Genomic DNA, 21,796 nt, shown 5'->3' on the forward strand with positions numbered 1-21,796 from the left:
TTGTAATCTTTGTTTATCATCATGATTGAAATAGAACACATTTTGTGAAGCGCATCTCTTATTTTGCGCGAAGAATGTAAAAGTAACGCGTTCATAACGACGGCCGTTACAAGGGGCGCAGCACTAATTCAGCGCCCCATTGGATAACGTGTGAATTCGGCCTACTTCAAGCGCCATTCCTGGCGTCCCTGCAATACTTGGCAAAATAAATTTGGTATCAAATTAAAGCTCTGTTTCTCTAGATTCCAAAACTTTTGTCGACATATATCGATGACCATTGACTTTTTTTCGCTATTTTGCGGTGCAAAAAAAATAGCTAAAAATATACTAAACTCACCACTCACATTTCAAAATGGGGTTTTCTCTTAATCCGCCACAGAGAATTGCTTTTGAGATCAATTGTCCAGTTTTTTTCTGCATGTTATCATTAAAGACACTTGTCGAATTCATATGAGCCAATATTGAGTGATTTAAAGTGAACATGTCGGTAGATATGGTCGCTACAATCTCATATTCACTATGGACTATATTAGCCGAATTTCGTTGTTACATAAAATGCGGAGTGATTTAGTGTTGCGCCCTCCTAACCCTAACCCTAACCCTAACCCTAACCCTAACCCTAACCCTAACCCTAACCCTAACCCCTAACCCCTAACCCTAACCCTAACCCTAACCCTAACCCTAACCCTAACCCTAACCCTAACCCTAACCCTAACCCTAACCCTAACCCTAACCCTAACCCTAACCCTAACCCAAACCCTAACCCTTAACCCCTAAAACCTAACCTTTAACCCCTAAAACCTAACCCTAACCCTAACCCTCAAAAGCACGTTATGGTCTCAAATGGTCTCGGTATCACAACCGACCGTTATATGTGTAGTACCGCATGCAGTACTGCACACATCCGCTTGCAGTTCCGCATGCGAAACTGCACATGGGGAACTCAAATATGTTTGTTGTATTTCCGAATGGGATGTATTAATCAAAATTATATTGCATTTTTGTGAAAGTTTAAGTCAAATGACTATATGCTTTGACATGCAGTGAATAGGCCTATGCGTCATTTTAATAGGCATTTCATCATGCTGAATTAAATTACTATGTCGCACTGTCGACACGGGGAAGGGGGGTCTAAGGTAGAGTCATGGGATCTGCTTGGAATGTGTATTTTACCCATAGTAAAAATCATTCCGTACTGTGCGTGTACAAATCACTGACAGTGATGTAAGCAACCAAACAGCATTCGGAAAATCGTTGACCCAATGACGTCATCGTTGGATTTTCATTGATAAATTTGCTCGACTCTCAGCTTCCGATTTATCGTGACCTTTACTATATGTGAATTATTACCCACAATGCATAGCTTATTTAGGAAAATCTTGGAAGACTGGTGAGATTTTGATAAAGTTCAGAATCGTTCAAAAACATGAGTTTTAATGTATGAATGTCAATGTCTATCTTAGTATCTGTCATTGACATATCGGTGCGTTGCATGCGCTTCAGCTTTCGAAGCGGATTTGTTGCAAATTTGGCGGATGTTTTGTTTTATGTGACATTAAAAATCCATCTTTCGCATGGCCGCTGTGTGTGTGTGTGTGTCCCGGGCGTGTGGGTGTGTACGTGAATGGGGTAGGCTATGCACGCATGGATTCTGTTGATCATGTTAATACGACCTGCATGCAGAAACACGATGTTTACAGGGTGTAAAATATACAACAAAGTCAATGTTTATTCACAAATACATTATGGTGTAAATATAAGCGTTTGAATAATTTAACAATAATTTGAGCCTGAAAAAAATTGAACATGAAACTTCATTAAGTGATTTTTCAACAGTGACTGTTGGATAAATATGGGTGCTGCAGCTTTGGAGCTAAGGCAATATGGCGCATTACTTTGACGTTGGTAATGGGTAAATTACACTGTGCCCCGGAACAGTAGAATTGAAAATTTTCACCTTTCATATTGAATATATGGATTTTTTTCCCAAAAAGCCCTAATTTTTTTGGGTGTTTTTGGAAAAAAATCATCAGATTTATAAAGTTTACTTCGAGTACTGTTAAATATTAAAAATATCAATTTTTAATGATTTGCCATAAAATGTGTATTACATTGCGAATTTCACAAAATCAAAATTATTTGATATCAGAAGGACATTATTTGTATTCAGAATGCAATTCGATATGTCTGATGTGCTCTAATGTCCCACAATAAATACTGTCCAAACGTTCATACCCCTTCCCTTAATGATGACTATTATAATAATGATCAACTTGACATTGTGACCACATTCTATTATAGTTCCAACGGTTATCGATTACCAATTCACGCAGATCTCAAATGATGCACATCAATAGCACCAGTGAGATCAGAAAAGGGTCGATGTTTACGGTAATCAGTGATAATCGTCAGCATGTCTCAATATAGCCACCGGTCTTCATTATTATAAATATGATAAACAAACCATCTAAACCAATAAGTATGATATATTATGATGAGTAATAGAAAACCCCTGAAAAACTTCTTTCTTTATCTTAAGTCTGGTTATTTTCTTTCTTGGCCCAAATTAGATGACTGACAAAAATTAAGCGATTTCACTCAATTATGCAATTTAGGTATCCAATATGGCAGCCGGAAGGGCGAAAATTAGACATTTTTGGGACGTCATTTCTCCTCAACCCTGACCACCTACAGAGTTAAAAATTTGGCATGTATACTGTTGAAATGTATTGACTGTTTTAGTTTTTTCATTTTCAATCACATATTTGCATAATTCTAAAAAAAATATTAAGTATGCGCATATCTAATTTTGCATGCGGAAATGCCAGAAACAAATTGCAGTTCCTCATGCGGAAATACACCAAAAATATTGGCGTTCCCCATGCGAAAATACACCAAAAATATTGCAGTTCACCATGCGGAAATACACCAACAGCATTGCAATTCCCCATGCGGAAATGAACCAAAAATATTGCAGTTCCCCATGCGGAACTGCACATCCCGACCTGCATCACCGCATGCGGAAATATGCAAGTTGGGATATGTAGTTCCTCATGCGGAAGTGCGTGGCGGAATGTGTAGTTTCGCATGCGAAACTGCAAGCTGATGTGTGCAGTACTGCATGCGGTACTGCACATAAAACGGTCGGTTGTAATACCTGGTTTGAGACCTTGACGTATTTTTGAGACCATAACGTGTTTTGAGACCATAACGTGTTTTTGAGACCATAACGTGTTTTGAGACCATAACGTGTTTTTGAGACCATAACGTGTTTTTGAGACCATGACGTGTTTTTGAGACCTTTTTCTGTTTTTGAGACCTTTCTGTTTTTGAGACCTTTCTGTTTTTGAGACCTTTCTCTGTTTTTGAGACCTTTCTGTTTTCGAGACCTTTCTCTGTTTTTGAGACCTTTCTCTGTTTTTGAGACCTTTCTCTGTATTTGAGACCTTTCTCTGTTTTTGAGAACTTTCTCTGTTTTTGAGACCTTATTATACTATTGAGACATTGTTGTGTGTTTGTTTCTGAGACCTTTCTCTGTTTTTGAGACCGTATTGTGCTATTGAGACATTACTGTGTATTTGTTTCTGAGAGCTTTGTGTGTTTTTGAGACCTTATTATACTTTTGAGACCTTGTCGTGTGTTTATTTCTGAGACCTTTGTGTGTTTTTGAGACCTTATTGTACTTTTGAGACCCTTGTGTGGTTTTGAGACCCTTTTGGCCCTCACGGCCGCCCATAGACAGCTTTAAACTACAGTAGCTTACCAGACACCACTACGTTAGAATAGTGCCTACATCTGTGGAATACATCAAAAGAGATGTATTCCACAAGTTAATGATAAATGCGGCTGGAAATTTGATTAATTATGGGTTTATTACTCAGAAAATCATTGCAAATGAAAAACATGTAAAAATGACTTAGGCAATTAGCGTAGCAGGCTGACGATATAGAAAACACCCATAATTATAAGCCTTTATACACAACGCACAATTCATTCATGACAATGATAAAATTTTTGGTGCGGCACATGATTTTTTTTGCACCAAATTTCCCATGACGTCGTAAGTGCAGAAAGGGTATATATATATATATATTACCACCTTAATAAATCTAACACAAGTTTGTATGTTAATACCAAAAATGCCCTATAATTTACTATAATTCCAATCCTGATTTTATGAAAATAAACATTTGCGAGAATACCAAAATTACAGAAAAAATAAATTAATGTACTTACAATGTGTTGCAAAATCTACATCTCAAGTCTCAGGCAATACTTCAATGCAGTGGCAACGGTAGTGGTCGAGGAACTCCTCACCGACAAACCAAAATAACTGATGTCCAGTCCTTCGTGACATGGACACCACTGTATTTCCCATGCCATCAGCAGTACCAATTGCCAGAGTTATATTTTTAAAATCTGGCCCAAATGACAGGTCATGTCGATAAACAAGTAGACATCAACCGAAGTCGAATTGATGTTAAATGGCCAATAGACCACCAGGCCTATTTCAAAATAAACGTTTGAAGAAAGTGCATGTGAAATCTTAAGACAGTTTTCTGCAATGACTCAACATCATGATGGTCTGAGACGGAGTGACTTCGTACTGATCTATCAAGATTAGCATTAATCAGCGCACAAACACAAACAAAGCAAACAAAGCATTGTCTACCATTGTATCACTGAACACTCATCAATTCACTACAACTCAAACCCCCGGGGGGCACTTCCATAGTGGATACGCATCATGTGCCTCGGGAATGACCCCCTTTTTCAAACCGGCTTGTACCCAATGACCCCCTTTTTTGTGTTATGGTCCTACCTATTACCCAATGACCCCCTTTAAAAAATCCATGTACTCAATGACCCCCTTTTTCTATTTCCTGCTATACCCAATGACCCCCCTTTTAATTCCCAAATTTAGGTGGTATTTGTGTTCTCCTCCAGAAATAATGAGATTTTTCACATTTCCAAGGTGGCCAAGTTGTTTTTACGCAGTTTGGCACTTATTTATGTGTACTTAATGATACTCTTTTGGCAATCCTGTACTCAATGACTCCCATTTTACTTTTTGTTACCCCAATGACCATCCTTTTTTTAAGTTTTTTTACCGAATGACCCCATTTTTTATTCAGGTTGTGTACTGAATGACCCCATATTTTTGTAATTGTACATTTGACCTGAATGCCCCCTACTTTTAACATGGCCGAGGCACATCCCTGCCATTTCAGATAGGGAGTGCCCCCCCCCCCCCGGGCTCAAACCCAGGTGCACAGCGCAAAAGAAAAGTTATGAAAAGATCCTAACAAAAAAGAATTGAGCACCCAAAACTTTTCAATCAATGGTCTTATTCAACCACCAATGCCATGCCTATACGCCGTAGAAGTGACGTAGTTAATCGGATTAACTACCATAGCAATAGATGAATACAATACCTATAAGCTCCTATACCGCCCTGCACTACAACGTTCACGCGGTACCGATGTATTGAACCATAGATGTCGAAGGCTGATCACTCGCAGCTGTAAGATAAGTATCTTTGAAAAGAGCGATATTGTATTCAATCTATGTTTGCTGACATACACAGGTGATTAGTGTAATCTGTTTGTAGTGCAGGGCGGTCTATTTAAAAATTGTATTCATCTATTGCTATGGTAGCTAAAGTGATTATGACGTCACCTCTACGGCGTATACGCCGTAGAAGTGACGTAGTTAATCGGATTAACTACCATAGCAATAGATGAATACAATTTTGACTATACGCTGGCGAAGTTACGTAATTAATCGGATTAATTACCATAGCAGATTGAATACAATACTGGTCTTTTCAAAGATACTAAGCTTACAGGTGCAAGTAATCAGCATGATATGGTTCAATGCAGAGCTACCGAGTGAACGTATCAGTGCAGCGCGGTATATTCAAAAATTGTTTTCACCTATTGCTATGGTAGTTAATCCGATTATTGCGTAACTTCGACAGCGTATACCACCCTGCACTACAACGTTCACGCGGTACCGATGTATTGAACCATAGATGTCAAAGAAAGGCACCTGTATGATAAGTATCTATGAAAAGAGCGGTATTGTATTCAATCTATGTTTGCTGGCATACACAGGTGATTAATGCAATCTGCTTGTAGTGCAGGGCGGTCTATTCAAAAATTGTATTCATCTATTGCTATGGTAGTTAATCCGATTATGACGTCACTTCTACGGCGTATACTGAGTGAAAGGCCAAACAGGGCAGTCACTACACAAGACCTGATGCGACCTATTATAACCTTAAGGCTAACTCAAATGAAAATATTAAATTAATTACTAGCCTACAATTCTAATGTGACAATGCAGACCACAAACTGCTTGATCACAAGTGAACATTGCTAGAGGTAGACACCCGGGGGGGGCACTTCAATTTGAAATGGATATAGGTGTAGGGCTGGCACTTTCGCACTAAGGGGCATTCGGTGAGAGCAAAATGTAAAAAATATGGGGTCATTGGGTGAGAGCATGATTTTTGGCATTCGGTGAGAGCAAAATGTAAAAAATATGGGGTCATTGGGTGAGAACATGACCTTTTTTTTGAAATGGAATCTTTGGGTGAGAACCGAAAAAGTGCCACAGAAACCTCGAAATGGCTTCAAATTTCATTGTTTTTTCAAAATAAGTAACAAAATCAGTGATAAATGACAGTTGCTGCTCAAATTGAACTTGTAAGGGTCTTTGGGGGACAGATCAAATGGAAAAATAGGGGGTCTTCGGGTGACAGAGCCGGGACAGAGCATGTGTTCGTAAAAAATATGGGGTATTTGGGTGACAGCGATGCTGAAAAAGGGGGTCTTAACAGCCCTACATACGCGTCACCTCCAAAGTTGAAGTGCCCCCCCCCCGGGGGTAGACATGCGTTACAGCAATACCCAAAGATTAGCTCAAGACGCAACATAGGGCCTTCACTTTGTCTCGTTTTTTGCAGGTTTACATGGTCCAATAATCACAAGATGACTGACATGCGGTAACAAAGGAAGCAGTCACTGCAATTTGATTATGTCCCATATGATTGGCCATTCAAGACACCCCTGTGAATATACTATAGCGGCCTTTTCAAAATATAATACCTGTTTGCTTGACTGCATTGACAATACCCGGGAACAATACACACAGTATATGCATTGGACAAACTTTTTACAATAAGAGCGTGTTTATAGTGAGCCAGATTATCCGGTATTTAGCGTATAAGTACATCTTATACGGTATTGGTCGCCACTATAAACAGACCAGTAGCGCTATTTGCTGCACATATTATACGGAACTGATATCCTTCGATATCGATGGATATTGCAGTATATTCTTTCCGTATACGGCCACTATAAACAGACAGGGATTAACGATACCGTTATTCAAGGAAGTGGAGCAGGGTAATATAACTCTCCGAGCTCAAATTTGTCACTGTAATAACACATCACCTACAGATATGGTACGGATCTGTAACAATAATGTTTTTATAATGGTCGGTATCGTTTCGACGGCAAACTATTTGAAACTGGCACCATATTTGTGTCTCCCACATTACATTGCGGTGACCTCGAACACGCTGAGTTCAACCACCTCGGATTCAGAATAGCGCTATTGATTGCCACTATAAACAGCCGAGATAACGGATAAGTCACATTCCATTCTAATCCCATATGCGTATAATGATACCGTATAAATACCGTACACCACTATAAACACGCTCTAAGCATGATAAGTGATGATGTGACCTCCAGATTTATACATCGTTCGTCTCGCACACTGACAACATTTGATTGAATGGACTGTAGGCTACTGCGCCGTGATTACGGTGAAGGACACCGGTTCAAATCCTTTGTTTGGAGCCAATCGATAAAAGCATGCAGGGCCTCTACAGGGTGGGCCATTAAAAAGTTCACAATTTTTTGATGGCTTATTTCTCAAAAGTGCAAACACATATTGAAATAAGTTGAACATATTTGTAAACCTCTATGTCTGGACTGTCATTGCTGAAAAGGGCATTAACATCCATGGTCTAATTACAAAATGGCGGCCATTTGAAGCAAGGGGTCAAAACCACTTTGCACACACGTAAGTCAAATGGAGCGGATGATCACGCGATATATGGTGGTCGCTGGTTCACACCACAATCGATTAGGAACAAAGGAAGAAAAATAACAGTACGCATGAAAGTTCTGTCAATATTTCTCTTGTAAATTAACCATATTTAAACAGAATATGTAGCCTTCCAGTTGAACAGAATATGTAACAGTAGCTTTAAATAATCTGCGCAGTTAACGTTTGTTTGCAGTCGCATTCTAGATAATGTGCATACTTTTATACCCGAGTCTTCATGATGGTTATTGCACTATAACATAAATCTTATATAGAGATATAACAAGATAAATTTATAAATAGGTGTCAGGAATGTCTCTCCTTCTTCGGAAATTATTTCTTCATATAGACACATGTAAACCGTAGCAGTGCTTCAATGGAAACGAGTTATATGTCTCAAATTTTCATGAAATTAAAAATATTGCACTAGAAAAGTAAGAATACAAGTAAAATCATATTTGACTCTGATCAAAATAGTTCTGTTCTTCATTACTGCTTATCATGGTTCCATAAAGTCACGTATTTATGCATGCCACAGTGAAAATGCTTCTGTCTTTTAAGTGTTCTTATCGTCCTTCAACGTGGCCTCCTTGCTCGCGAATGCAAATCATCGCACGATCGTACATATGGTGAACTGCTCTTGAAGTAACCCTGGTGCGTCGGATCCTTGTGAACGCATCTGTAATACGTCTCCTCAGCTCCCGCAAATTCCTTGGCGGACCTTCGGCATACACAGACGCCTTGACATCACCCCAAAGCCAGAAGTCCAAAGGTGTCAGATCAGGACTCCTCGGAGGCCACTCCACATGATGTCCAAGGCAGACAACACGATGCGGAAACAACTCCTGCAATCTGTCTCTAACAGCGATAAGACGGTGGGCTGGCGCTCCGTCTTGAAAGAACCATGCCCTGCGGATGGCCCCGTTCGCTTGCTGTCCAAATATTTGGACCATGCAGTTGAGGCTCTAGTTGATCATTGATTATGTCGAGGTAAACGTTTCCATTTATGTTCTGGTCAACGAATATCGGTCCTATCAACCGGTTGTTTCCTGTGACGGCTGCGAGAACTTTGCGTTTGTCATGTGGAACGTTAAAAGCAAAGTCTCTCGGAGGATTGCCTTTCGGTGCATACATCCGTACGTTTTGAGAAGAGACAGACCCGTCCATTTGAAAGTTTGCCTCGTCAACAACAACAGCGGTATCAAGAAAGCGACGTGCTCTGTTAACTAACCAGTTACAAAACTGAAGTCGCCGATTTGGATCTCCTGGTTGCAGTCCATGACGCTTAAGGATCTTGTAAGGGTGCCATTCGATATCATAAGTGATGATTCGTCTGAACGTTGTCCTTGGAATATGGGGACAATTGTTCCGTCGAGTACTCAATCTTGGGTTAGCTTGCAAATCCTTCTAACATCGGCAATGTGATTGGCTGATCTTCCTGTTCGTGGTCTCCCACTGTTAGATTTGTTCCGATTGAGAACAGTTCCATGTAAGTGAAACTTTTGTTTAATATTATAGATGTGTCGGCGACTAGGAAGTCTGGTATTCGGAAACTGGTTCGGCCATGCATTCAGGACAGAGCGCACCTTTCCGGTTCTTGAAATTTCCTCCTCGATGAAAATTCGTTCCTCCTTTGTAAACTGCCGTATTTTGAACAGCAAGAATCACCTCAAAGTACTTACACGGGTATCTCTAACATGAATGACAAGAACGCACGCAAGGCATTTTAAATTTGAAGTTCCCTCCAAAACTAGTGTATTTGTTATGTAAATGAGCATGTCCAATCAGTCTTTTGTGTCAATTTCACAGGTGAATGATTTTCAAACAGTAAACAACTCATACACGCATGAGTCCGATGACCCCGGCAATGACACTCAAGTAAATGCATATACGCTGGCGAAGTTACGTAATAATCGGATTAACTACCATAGCAATAGGTGAAAACAATTTTGAATATACCGCGCTTCACTGATACGTTCATGCGGTACCTCTTCATTGAACCATATCATGCTGATTACTTGCACCTGTAAGATTAGTATCTTTGAAAAGACCAGTATTGTATTCAATCTATTATTGCAGACATACACAGGTGATGAGTGTAACCTGCTTGTAGTGCAGCGCGATATGCTCAAAATTGTTTTCACCTATTGCTATGGTAATTAATCCGATTAATTACGTAACTTCGCCAGCGTATAGAGTCATCAAACTTTTTTAAAGCTTGCTTAAGCCTAAAAACTTAATATGCATGATCATTGTCTATAGTCTTACGTGTGTGCAAAGTGGTTTTGACTTCTCTGCTTTAAATGGTCGCCATTTTGTAATTAGACCATGGATGTTAATGCCCTTTTCAGCAATGACAGTCCAGACATAGAGGTTTACAAATATGTTCAACTTATTTCAATATGTGTTTTCATTTCTGAGAAATAAGCCATCGAAAAAGTGTGAACTTTTTAATGGCCCACCCTGTATACCCATGTACAGTTTATCCCTTACATAACCTATGTCTTGAATACGCTGACTAAGTTATGTAACAATCTGATTAATATTATAAAGCAGTAGGTAAAAACAAGTTTTGAATAATCCGCGCCAGAAAGTCCCATTCAGTGATCCCAGCGAAAGTGAAAAAAAAAATCAAATCGTTACGTTTATAAATTTTTTTGGCAAAAAAACAAAACAGGAAAACGACAGTATTGACGAAGTTGAAGCCCCATTCAAATACATGTAGCTAATTTCAGTGATTTTTTCATCCGGACGATCGTAAAAATCATCAAAATTCAGATTTTGAAGACTGCGGAACTCAGTCTTCAATGATATAGTCAGTAATAATCTTTTGGTCATTATATGACTATCATCATTTGACGACTGAGTTCTTATGATACATCATCCGAAGAGCAGTTTGCTTGGGATTATTGGGGCGTGTTATCTTTTGAATTCTTTCATGACCATTGAAGCAGTGCCTCATTTCAAATATATAGTTTTAGTTTTGGTTTTGGTTTTGGTCACGTGGTTTCCTATTGTCCTGCCTAACCACTTGAATCATAAGATATCGAACTCATTGTTTCTACCTTTTGTTTAAAACCGAACATTTGTGTCAGTCAGTTTCGGTTTTGGTTTCAGTTTCTTATAAGTGGTGTGGATCGTAAAATTATTTGATTTGAAGTTACCTACTCTAAGTATACAAAAGAAATGTTTAAATTTCGCAGTGCAATATTCACGAGCAGAGAAGTCGAACAAAGCAGTCTACATTTGAAAGCATTGATTTAGTTTGAAAGCATTGACTTGAGACTACGAAAATAGCCTAAGCTGATTTCACTGTGAAAATATATAGACCATCGAAATATTTCCACAGACATTACAATAGGCACTTGACAGATTATGACTTCAGTGTTATAAACACTATTATACACAATTCTATTTATGTGCATGTCGCATGACGGAAGATCAATATCATAGAAAGCTGGTTTAAACTAACTTTTATTCAATTTATTTATTGGAGAATAGAGAGAGAGAGAGAGAGATAGAAGAGATCGCCAGGGAAAGAGGGTATGTGTGTGTGAGGGGGAGGGGGTAAGGGTAAGGGAGAAAGAGAAACAGAGGGGGGAGAGCATTGGAAGTGGGAAGGGAAGGAGGGGGAGAGGGGGCTCAAGAGTGGAGTGGAATAATAGGGAAGTGTCGATATCGAGTGTGGGGAGGGGGGAGGGAGGAGGTTATATATAGGTGGCGGAGGGAACATAGGTAAGAGGTATGGGTTGTGCTTTCCGGGGAATAATCTAATTCATAATCAAATCATCTACATCATCATGCATCGTTTATATTTCAGACAAATAAACAAAACCCCCCCCCCCCCCACCCCTCAATATATGCACATGATGTCTATGCATAACTTATCAATTTTATGGTGTCATGGAAGTGTGCCAGCTACGGCAGAGAACATCAAAAGTCGTCCGCGTTGATAGATATCGATAATGAAAATGTTAGCACAATAGGCTATTATATACGTATGGTTATAGGCCATTATACTTTTGATTATATATACCCTCTTGTGTCCTCCCAGCACAATAGTGTTTTGATTGCATACCAGTTCATCTCCACATTTTAATCCCTTGATTTTTGGTTTCTGAACAATAGAGAAACCAAAACTATATATTTGAAATGAGGGAGTGTCAAACCTGTCAAGGACACTCGGCGTGAATTCAGCATCGAAGTGGTTACGTAATTCTCTTGGTTACCGGATCACGCTATTTTGATATGCCTTCAAGTGCCATATACTTTGTGTGGTGATTGTTTCGATCGTGGTTCATAACTCAAGCGCGTGATCCCGTTGACATAGTAACATTACGTAACTTCGATACTGAATTGAACTGACCATGTCACTAGCCACAAAAGAATGTCAAAGGTCATAAAACATCAATTTGGTGTCTTCTGCTAGTGGTTCAGCCGAAAGCCGTGTAGGCCTACACTGCAAAAACAAGTGTTTATATTTAAACACCATATTGTGTTTATCAGAGCAACACTTAATAAACACATAATTCATGTTAATTGTCTAACACTAATGTTCATAAATTAACACTTGGTGTTATATTACAAACACTAATGTTTGTAATATAACACCAAGTGTTAATTTATGAACATTAGTGTTAGACCATTAACATTAGTGTTAGACCATTAACATGAATTATGTGTTTATTAAGTGTTGCTCTGATAAACACAATATGGTGTTTAAATATAAACACTTGTTTTTGCAGTGTATTTAAAGGTCCGTAACCCGATCGACAACATCATCCCCCGATTTTTGTCATTGTTAATGAGTTTTTGGTATCACAAAATAGATCGTATTTTTCTTATTCCTATTCTGAAATTTGACACTCCAAGTCGATGTATTTCCGGAGAAATCGGAGAATTCATGCTTATTTACCTCCCTGGGTGGCTACCAATTTCTGGAATTCTGGACAGGCTTATCGTAGATAATTATAGTCTCCTCAAAAGCTAGTTTGGTTTCGCGTCATTCACATTGTATGAAAAGAACGAACCGCAATAACTGCTGAAGAGACTTCAGATCAACAACGTTACTTTAAAGCTTTGAAAATGCTTCTGAAATTAGAAGCTGCCCGCGTGGCGCAGTTGGTTAGAGCGTGGTATTGTTGACCCAGAGGTCACCGGTTCAAATCCCGGGAGTGACAGGGTTTTTTTCTGCTCCATTTTTTAAACCCAAAATTATTTACATTCATTTGAAATGGACATATTGCAAGGGGAAATATATTTGGTTTCTTTTTTTTCTGAATCGGTACGAAAAAGAGTTTTTAAAAATCTAAATTTCCGTTCAATACGGGCATTTCCAGCATTGTCGTCGGGGCATTTCTGTTTTGCTTTGTTATTGAGCTATATTGCCATTTGCCATAATTTATATACAAAAATCATCATGAACGATATACAGACGAACACGAAAAAGACTGGTTGTGGGGAAATGTCACCGTAGCTAGTATTGGAATGTGTACCTAGTACAGTGGAGCTTGGTTATTATGTCAGTGCAACCACGCACGCATGGCACATGACGAACGCCGGGGAATTACGGCACATGTTATTGCTTGCCTTCCCATAATGCAATTCACGCATACCAAGTATTGGGTTGCAAATTTTGCTATTTATTCACATTTACGCAGAAAATGCTCTCGGTTTTTCACAAAGTTGCATAAAGGGGACAATATTTGATATTATATGTAATTTTAAAGACAATCCATATCCAAAACCAATAGGGTTACCCCCTTTACGACAAAAATAATGCATTTACGTGAATCTGTAATTTATATACTAACAGTATATGTGATGCGATCAAGCCAAATCAGTCGGAACTCGGAAATATTGATTGTGAGATATAGCCAAACAAAGGAAACTTTTCCTTTTGTTTCCTCTTGTTTTGGAAACTCTTTAATTGCTCATATCTTTGGAACTGGTTGTTCAATTTCAATGGGGTTTTCTGCCAAATCTAGCTTTGTAAATGCTTTTTACTATCCTATAGGAAACTGAAAATTTATTATTGCCGAGTTCCGACTGATTTTGCTTGATCGCATCACATATATAAATATAAAAATTAGCTACATGTAGTTGAATGGGGCTTCAACGTCGTCGATACTGCCGTTTTCTTGGGGTTTTTGCCAATTTTTTTCATTAAAATTTTTATAAAAGTAACAATTTGATTTTTTTTTCACTTTCGCTGGGATCACTGAATGGGGCTTTGCAACGCGATATATTCAAAACTCGTATTCACCTACTGTTATAGCATTAATCCGATTATTACACAACTTCGCCAGCGTATTCAAGTCATCCAATGCAAATAATCACCTAGATTATGACGTATCATACCGTAAATATGGCGGAGTACTCAAATTCATTCAACAAAAGCATGATTACAAGCTATTGCAATCTACCGCGACAGCTCGTCTCACACACATAACAAATAGGTTGACGACACCGTTTGATTGAATGCACTGCATTGCGCCATGATTACGGTGAAGGACACCGGTTCAAATCCTTTGTATGGAGCCAATCAATAATTTCACGCACATCCTCTATTATTGCCCGGGATGCATGCACACTGTAAAGCGCGCTTCAGACTCCGAGTATTGTACGTACAATATTGTATGTACAATATGTACGTTATTTAATCTATTGCCATTCTATTTCCAGTAATGTTTAAGTTCTAACGAATGTTTGATGACGAAAAATCGATAATATGTTACATACAATATCTAGCAGAAATATATTATCGATTTTACGTCATCAAACATTCGTTAGAACTTAAACAGTACTGGAAATAGAATGGCAATAGATTAAATAACGTACATATTGTACATACAATATTGTACGTACAATAAAAAGTCTGTATACTGCTTTAAAGAGCTATTGTTATAATGTTTGATGAAATCGTGTTTAATTATTTGCTTAAGAACGGCACAATACAGATAAAGCAGACAGATTTACTACATGTGGTACATGTATTACCTAATTATAATAGGGGCGTATCCAAAAATGAATTCACGCCCCTTTCAAATGTCGAGACAAACTGCATGCCTTATGTCCTTTACCCAACATTCTCCAATCAAGCTTCTGCTGGATCTTTCGTAAATACTTGAATTGGTATCCCTACAAACAGTACCGTCATGGACTTCATCCTGTTTGTTGAATATTAATTAAAAGCTAATGTTGTCATTTCAACAATAAATCCTGTTAGCACTTTGCTGATTCGTCGAAAATGAAATGGATGTAAATCAATCAGCCGTGTGCAGCTGCAAAAATGGGTCATTGTATTCAAATAGGTATAACTTTAGTTTGCTGTGAGCAATAGCAACAATTCTTTTTTTATTGAGACGTGTAGAGTCTGTTATTTCAAATAATATTTTCATTTACAGCAGATTTCTTACAGATCTCTAGTTACAGCCTCTCAAACATGAGTTTACTTCTTTTTGACTCAGCCTGTAGACAGCGTTGACTCCGTCAACAGCTGTCTAATAAGTTTTTATTTTAATTTTTAAAAAAAAGTTTAATTTTAATAAAAATGTTAATTCTAATTGTAATAAAAATGTTAATTCTAATTGCAATAAAAATGTTAATTCTAATTGTAATAAAAATGTTAATTTCGAGAAAATTGAATTTGAAAATTTAGCGATTTTCATTTGCTCCATACTCTTCATTAAAATGTTATTGTCAATTTAAAACCTGGTTAAAGGTAATGCAAATACATATTTTAATGTTATTCACTTATCACTATCAGAGCATAACTATCTGCAAACATTATTAAATAAAATAAGTCACCATGTGAAATGGACTAATGACAATTTCACCGTTCAAATGGCAAAAACGTCGTGCAAATACGTCACCGTGTAAAACAGTTGCGCAAATACGTCACTATGTGAAAAGGACAAAACAGCAATTTTACCGTGCAATGACAAAGTTGCGCAAATACGTCGCGCAAATACGTCATTATATAAAACGGCACATTCTTCCAATTACAGATTCGACATACTGGGATTGCGCAGTATAGATGATCGGCAAATTATACGTCGTTATGTGATACAGACATTTCAAGGTTGTGCAAATACGACATAATTAAATTGATTAATATCTTACTAATTAAGTCACTTTGAGGCATGGTTTTGGTGAATATAGAACATAACAAACTAATTTTCCAATTTTTCTCAAAAATGTTAAAAATGTCGAATACGTCACTATGTGATACGACCGACGATATATTGCAGAATAATGTTCCCACATCTTCACAGTTTTTGCCACCTCTGATATTCTTGGTAAAGCGCTAGACTTCACATCATCTACTTTCTCTTCTATATCTTCCACATCATTCGCCACGATTTCCACTTCTTCTTGTGCCTGTTTCAACATCTCATTCCCATATTCAAACATTTCTTGGATTTTACCCAATTTGATGTTCATGTCATTCATTCTATTTTGCAATGAAAGCAACAAACGACAGTTAATCTGCGGCCAATCACCGCCATTTGTATCGGGTACTTCAGGATATACAGCATTTTGCAAATCGGTGCTTGCAATTGCGGGGGCTGGCTCAGCAGTATTCATGTTTTCTTTCTGCTTCTTTTCGAATTCTCTCAATATTCGATACAATCGCGGCGTGCCGATTCCAATTTCTTTAAACCTCTTTGGCGGGCATTTCACCCCGCAAATTTCTAATTTCAACCAGCTCATCTTCCGTCAAAATTCTTTTCATAGGCATTTCTGGTTTCTATATACTATGCATTAGATATTTTGCAGCGCTACCCTGGAAAATAGAAATTACCAGTATTCATGGTATTTGTGGAGCACATTGCTCAAGTATGGCAACCACTTGAGCAAATACTGGAACTTCAATTTTTCTATGGTAGCACTGGATTTCCCCAGTTCTGCTGGGAATATCCAGTATTTGATCAAGTGGTTGCTTGGAGAGTCACACATTTGTACCATAAACTTATTCTGTCGCCAAAAGGTGCTATATTCACTATACTTCAAGAACCTTTTTTCCCCCCCCCATGTCAAAAACGAAATCTACTCCCCTCTGATCCTGAGACGGATGTATGCACTCGGGTTTACTGCTTGCAGATGCCTTATAGGCTACCATAATGGTAGACTATGGCTGCCATAGTCGAATTTTGCTCAATAAAAATATCCTAACCCTAACCCTAACCCCTAACCCATACCCTAACCCTAAGTATGGAATTCCAGGAAAAATAAGCTGCAGAAAAGTCTGGAATGCCAATGCCCTTTATAGGGAGTGATCATTTATTTTCTGGAATAGCCTATTCGAGCTTTTTTTTTTTCCTTTTCTTTCTTTTTTTTTTTTTTTTTTTATTGTTGTTGTTTGGGGGGTTTTTTTGTCCATTTTTAAAATTAAAATTTACATAATTATGTAAAAATCCATTAAAGAAATTTCTATTGGAGAAATTAGTGCTACTAGATATTTAGTAAAAGTGCATAAAATATTGTATTGCGAATTTTGTTGTTGCTTAATTATACGAGATTCTAAGAAACACCACGTGACTCGTATGAGGAGGACGGTGTAAATCGCGCTCCTGTAAATTTTTGATTTACCAGTAAAATCTCTCGTGCTGGTTGTTTTCATATACATCATCCTTTTGGATAGGATTTCCTAAGCTTCTCTTGTTAACATGGGAGTTGATTTAGCCACTTGGAGAGGGAGGATTGGTACGTTTGTACAGCCAAGATCCTGGCGCGGAATAGTCACTAACGACGGAACCCACACGGAACCCGGATTATGCTGCCGAATTTTGCTCTGGGGCCTGCTGATAGGGCTTTTGTGCTGGGATGGACAGATCTTCGGGTATATGGTAGGTGCATACCACGAGACCATGGAATTCTGTTTTGGAATGAATCCGGACACTTTTGACATTAATTACCCACTACATTACAACCCATACAACATGACCATTGGGTACCTAATGTTGCCTAGTAATGCTTCTGTAAAACATTGTACTGTCCATTATATGCAACATAAACTCTTGCTAAGCAATGATGTCGAGGTCAACCCCGGTCCCAATACTAGGACCAATACCAACGATTATGCAACTAAAGACGATATCAAAGAAATTAACAACCGGTTAGACAAAGTTCTACAGGGGATTGATAAAGGAAATAAGCAATGGGCTGCTATGAATGAAAGAGTGAATGATATAGAGGACCGTGTAGTGGCAAACGAACAAAGCGTGGCTACTGACCATGAAGAGTTACAACGCTTAACAGATCGAGTTGGAGCCCTGGAGTCTAAATTGAGCAGTACAAGGGAGGAGCTGGCAAAAGCCCAAGAAAATACAAAGACACTAGAAAACCAAGTTAATTCCCTAGAAGATAGAAACAAAAGAAACAATCTTATATTCGCAGGTATACCACAAGACCAAAATAATGAATCATGGGAAACGAGTGAGAAAAAAGTAAGAGATGTAATACGTTCCCAAATGAAGATCGATCCAACTGGCATTGATATTGAACGCGCTCACCGTATCCCAAATGGGCCTACTCAGAATGGATCTAAACCAATTATTGTCATGTTCTCAAAGTACAAAGATAAAGAAAGGGTCTTGAGTAACACATATAAGTTGAAAGGGTCAAATATCTATGTAAATCAGGATTATTGCAAAAATACCCGTGACGTTCATAAAATCCTTCGTGAAAAAAGAAATGAAATCAAAAACGATGTCAAGAAAGCTGATATCAAATACAAAAAACTAGTTGTTACTGATCATGCAGGAAATGTTGCTTCATTTCATTATGATGAAGAAAGTAAAGAGGTCGTTTCCAAATAGGGGTCTGCCCATGGCCCTTTAACTGGTAAAACTAGCTTTGTGTGAAAAAACACTGAACTCCATTGCTTGGAATGTAGATGGACTGTTCTCAAAACTTGATAATGCTGACTTTATTGAAAATTGCTTGAAATATGATATTATTTGTTTCGTGGAGACATGGACCACTGATGTAAAAGATTATGTGAATTTTTTTCCTTTTTTTACATTATACGATTCTCCTGGTAAAAAACCTCGTTTTGGTCGTACATCTGGTGGTGTTATGGTTTATGTCAAAAATGATATTGCTAAAGGTATTAGTAGAATTTCTACTAATCAAGAGGAATGCATTTTCTTGTGTTATGTAAAACCTTTTTGGTATAGATAAAGATATCATTTTGGGAACTGTGTATATTCCTCCTGTAAATTCCACTCGTCATTCAATTAATTCCAAAACTAGTATTGATACCTTAGAATATGCTTTGAACACTATTCTTGTTGACTACCCTGATGTAAATATTATGCTTTGTGGTGATTTTAATGCTCGTACAGGTCATGAACTGGATTATATTGAAAATGATTCTATTGACTTTATTGTTGACACCAATGATGTCTATGATGAAGATGTTTTTGCTATACGCCGTGAATCTAAAGATTCTATTGTTAACACATACGGCCGTAAGTTGCTCTCTGAAGCTGTGTTCACACATGCACTTATTACCGGTAATATTTTATCTAGGCTTATGTCCGATCGAATTAAATATTTCCGCTAATCCCTTAGTGCGTCCACATTTGTCGGCAATAGCGCTATACGCTGGCGAAGTTACGTAATAATCGGATTAACTACCATAGCAATAGGTGAATCATGCTGATTAGTTGCACCTGTAAGATTAGTATCTTTGAAAAGACCGGTATTGTATTCAATCTATGATTGCAGACATACAGGTGATGAGTGCAACCTGCTTGTAGTACAGCGCGAAATGTTCAAAATTGTTTTCACCTATTGCTATGGTAATTAATCCGATAAATGACGTAACTTCGCCAGCGTATGCCCGACGTGTTATGTCCGTTAAAGCCTATTACCGGTCATAAATCTCTTCTTTCTACATGAGCATCATCAGAAAATTTAACCCGATTTGAAATGTTTTCACTGAAAATTCACTTTCAATAAACGCCCCTCTTTAGAACAAATTACAGACAATGCGGTAGGTATGTCATGTAAGAAAAATGCAAATTCAAAAGTTCCAAAATTAAGACCAATTTTGTATTTATGTAGGTTCTATTATTATTATTATTATTATTATTATTATTATTATCATTATTATTATTATTATTATTATTATTATTTTAGTTTGACAAAGTAGTCTCATTTTACAGTAGACTTAGCTCTATAGCGCATTTTATACATGTAGGCCCTACATGTTGGAGATCTTTGATAAAATGACAAAAATAAAAAAATAATAATGACTCCCATCATCATGCTATTTTTTTTCTTGGTGGGGGGTCCCAAATTTACAAAAGTCGGCTTCAATAAAATTGCGACCTCCCTATTTCGGCAGCAAATATTTTATGACCCCCCCCCCTCCGTTTACACCCCCCCCCAAAAAAAAAACAGGCATCAGTCTTTTTGAATAAAATAAACACACTATCTGTAGTCATGCTGTGTTGTGACTCCCTACATTTTGGTCATCAAAAATATTTTATGACACCCCTATTTTTCTTTCCGTATATATTTGGGACCCCCTAATCATCTTATAAAATGCAATTGCATGCCTTTCTGTTATCATGCTTATGGCTTAATAAATTTCATCTCCATCTACATCCAGGGCCATACTGCCCCCCCCACTGAACCCTCTGGGGTTTAACATTTGCCCCCCCCCACGAAACTCGTGTAGGTTATCCCAATAAGGATGGTCAATTGCTCCTGCGCCTGAATTTTTCACCCGATCATGGAGGGTGCGATGGAGAGTTTTCAGTGCCTTTATCACTACAGGTATCTGCTCCCCCGACCGTATCAGGACCCCCCCCCCTTTGTCATGTAATAGCGTGGCTATCTCCTCCCAAAGCTTTTTTATCCCAGAAATACTTTCCGTGTCTCTCCAAATTTTGAGTATAGCCAATGTTTCCTGGTCATTCCAATTGACCCCTCTATGGAAACGGGAAATCACAAGCAGCAAATAAAAAAGAAGCTAAAAGGGAAATGTAAGAAAGGACAGATTTTAATGTTCATTTTCAATGATTCTACCTGTTCAGTAATAATTCTTCCTGTTATAGTGAACGCTCCCATTTACTCATCTAACGGTGATGTCCGAAAAAAATAATCGCATCCCCAGGCCTTGCCGTTTGAGGCGAGCGATCGCTCTCGCTCGCCGCCGCTCGCCCAAACTCGATTTTTAGTGAGCGATTTTCCACTCGCCATAGACACTAAATATCACTCGCTGCGAATCTCCCAAAATCAGCCACTGAATCAGCCATTTCAGTATTTAATCGATGCTGTACTCCTCCAAGCGTAGAAAGTGAAAATGTTAGCGCGCTTCGCACGCATTTCAACATAAATGTACATAAATACCGTGTCAAGACAGAAACTCTACTTGATAATTTCCTAAATAAGTGATATTAATTTTGTGAAAATTCGACCACTCGCCTACAATCATGCTAGCGAGTGATTAATCACTCGCCTTTAAAATCTAAACGGCAAGGCCTGCATCCCGCTAGTTTATATTAATATTTGCAGCTGCAGCCATAAATTACTCTGCTTAAAATTTTCCGCGAGTGATATAGGCCTACTCACAATTATATCCGACAGCCCAATAGTGCTGCGTGTCCACACGTAATTACTATTACCGGACGTAACGTTTCGATCGGTCTTAACAGCT

This window comes from Amphiura filiformis, chromosome 15 (assembly GCF_039555335.1).
Source record: "Amphiura filiformis chromosome 15, Afil_fr2py, whole genome shotgun sequence".
NCBI classification, from domain to species: Eukaryota; Metazoa; Echinodermata; class Ophiuroidea; order Amphilepidida; family Amphiuridae; genus Amphiura; species Amphiura filiformis.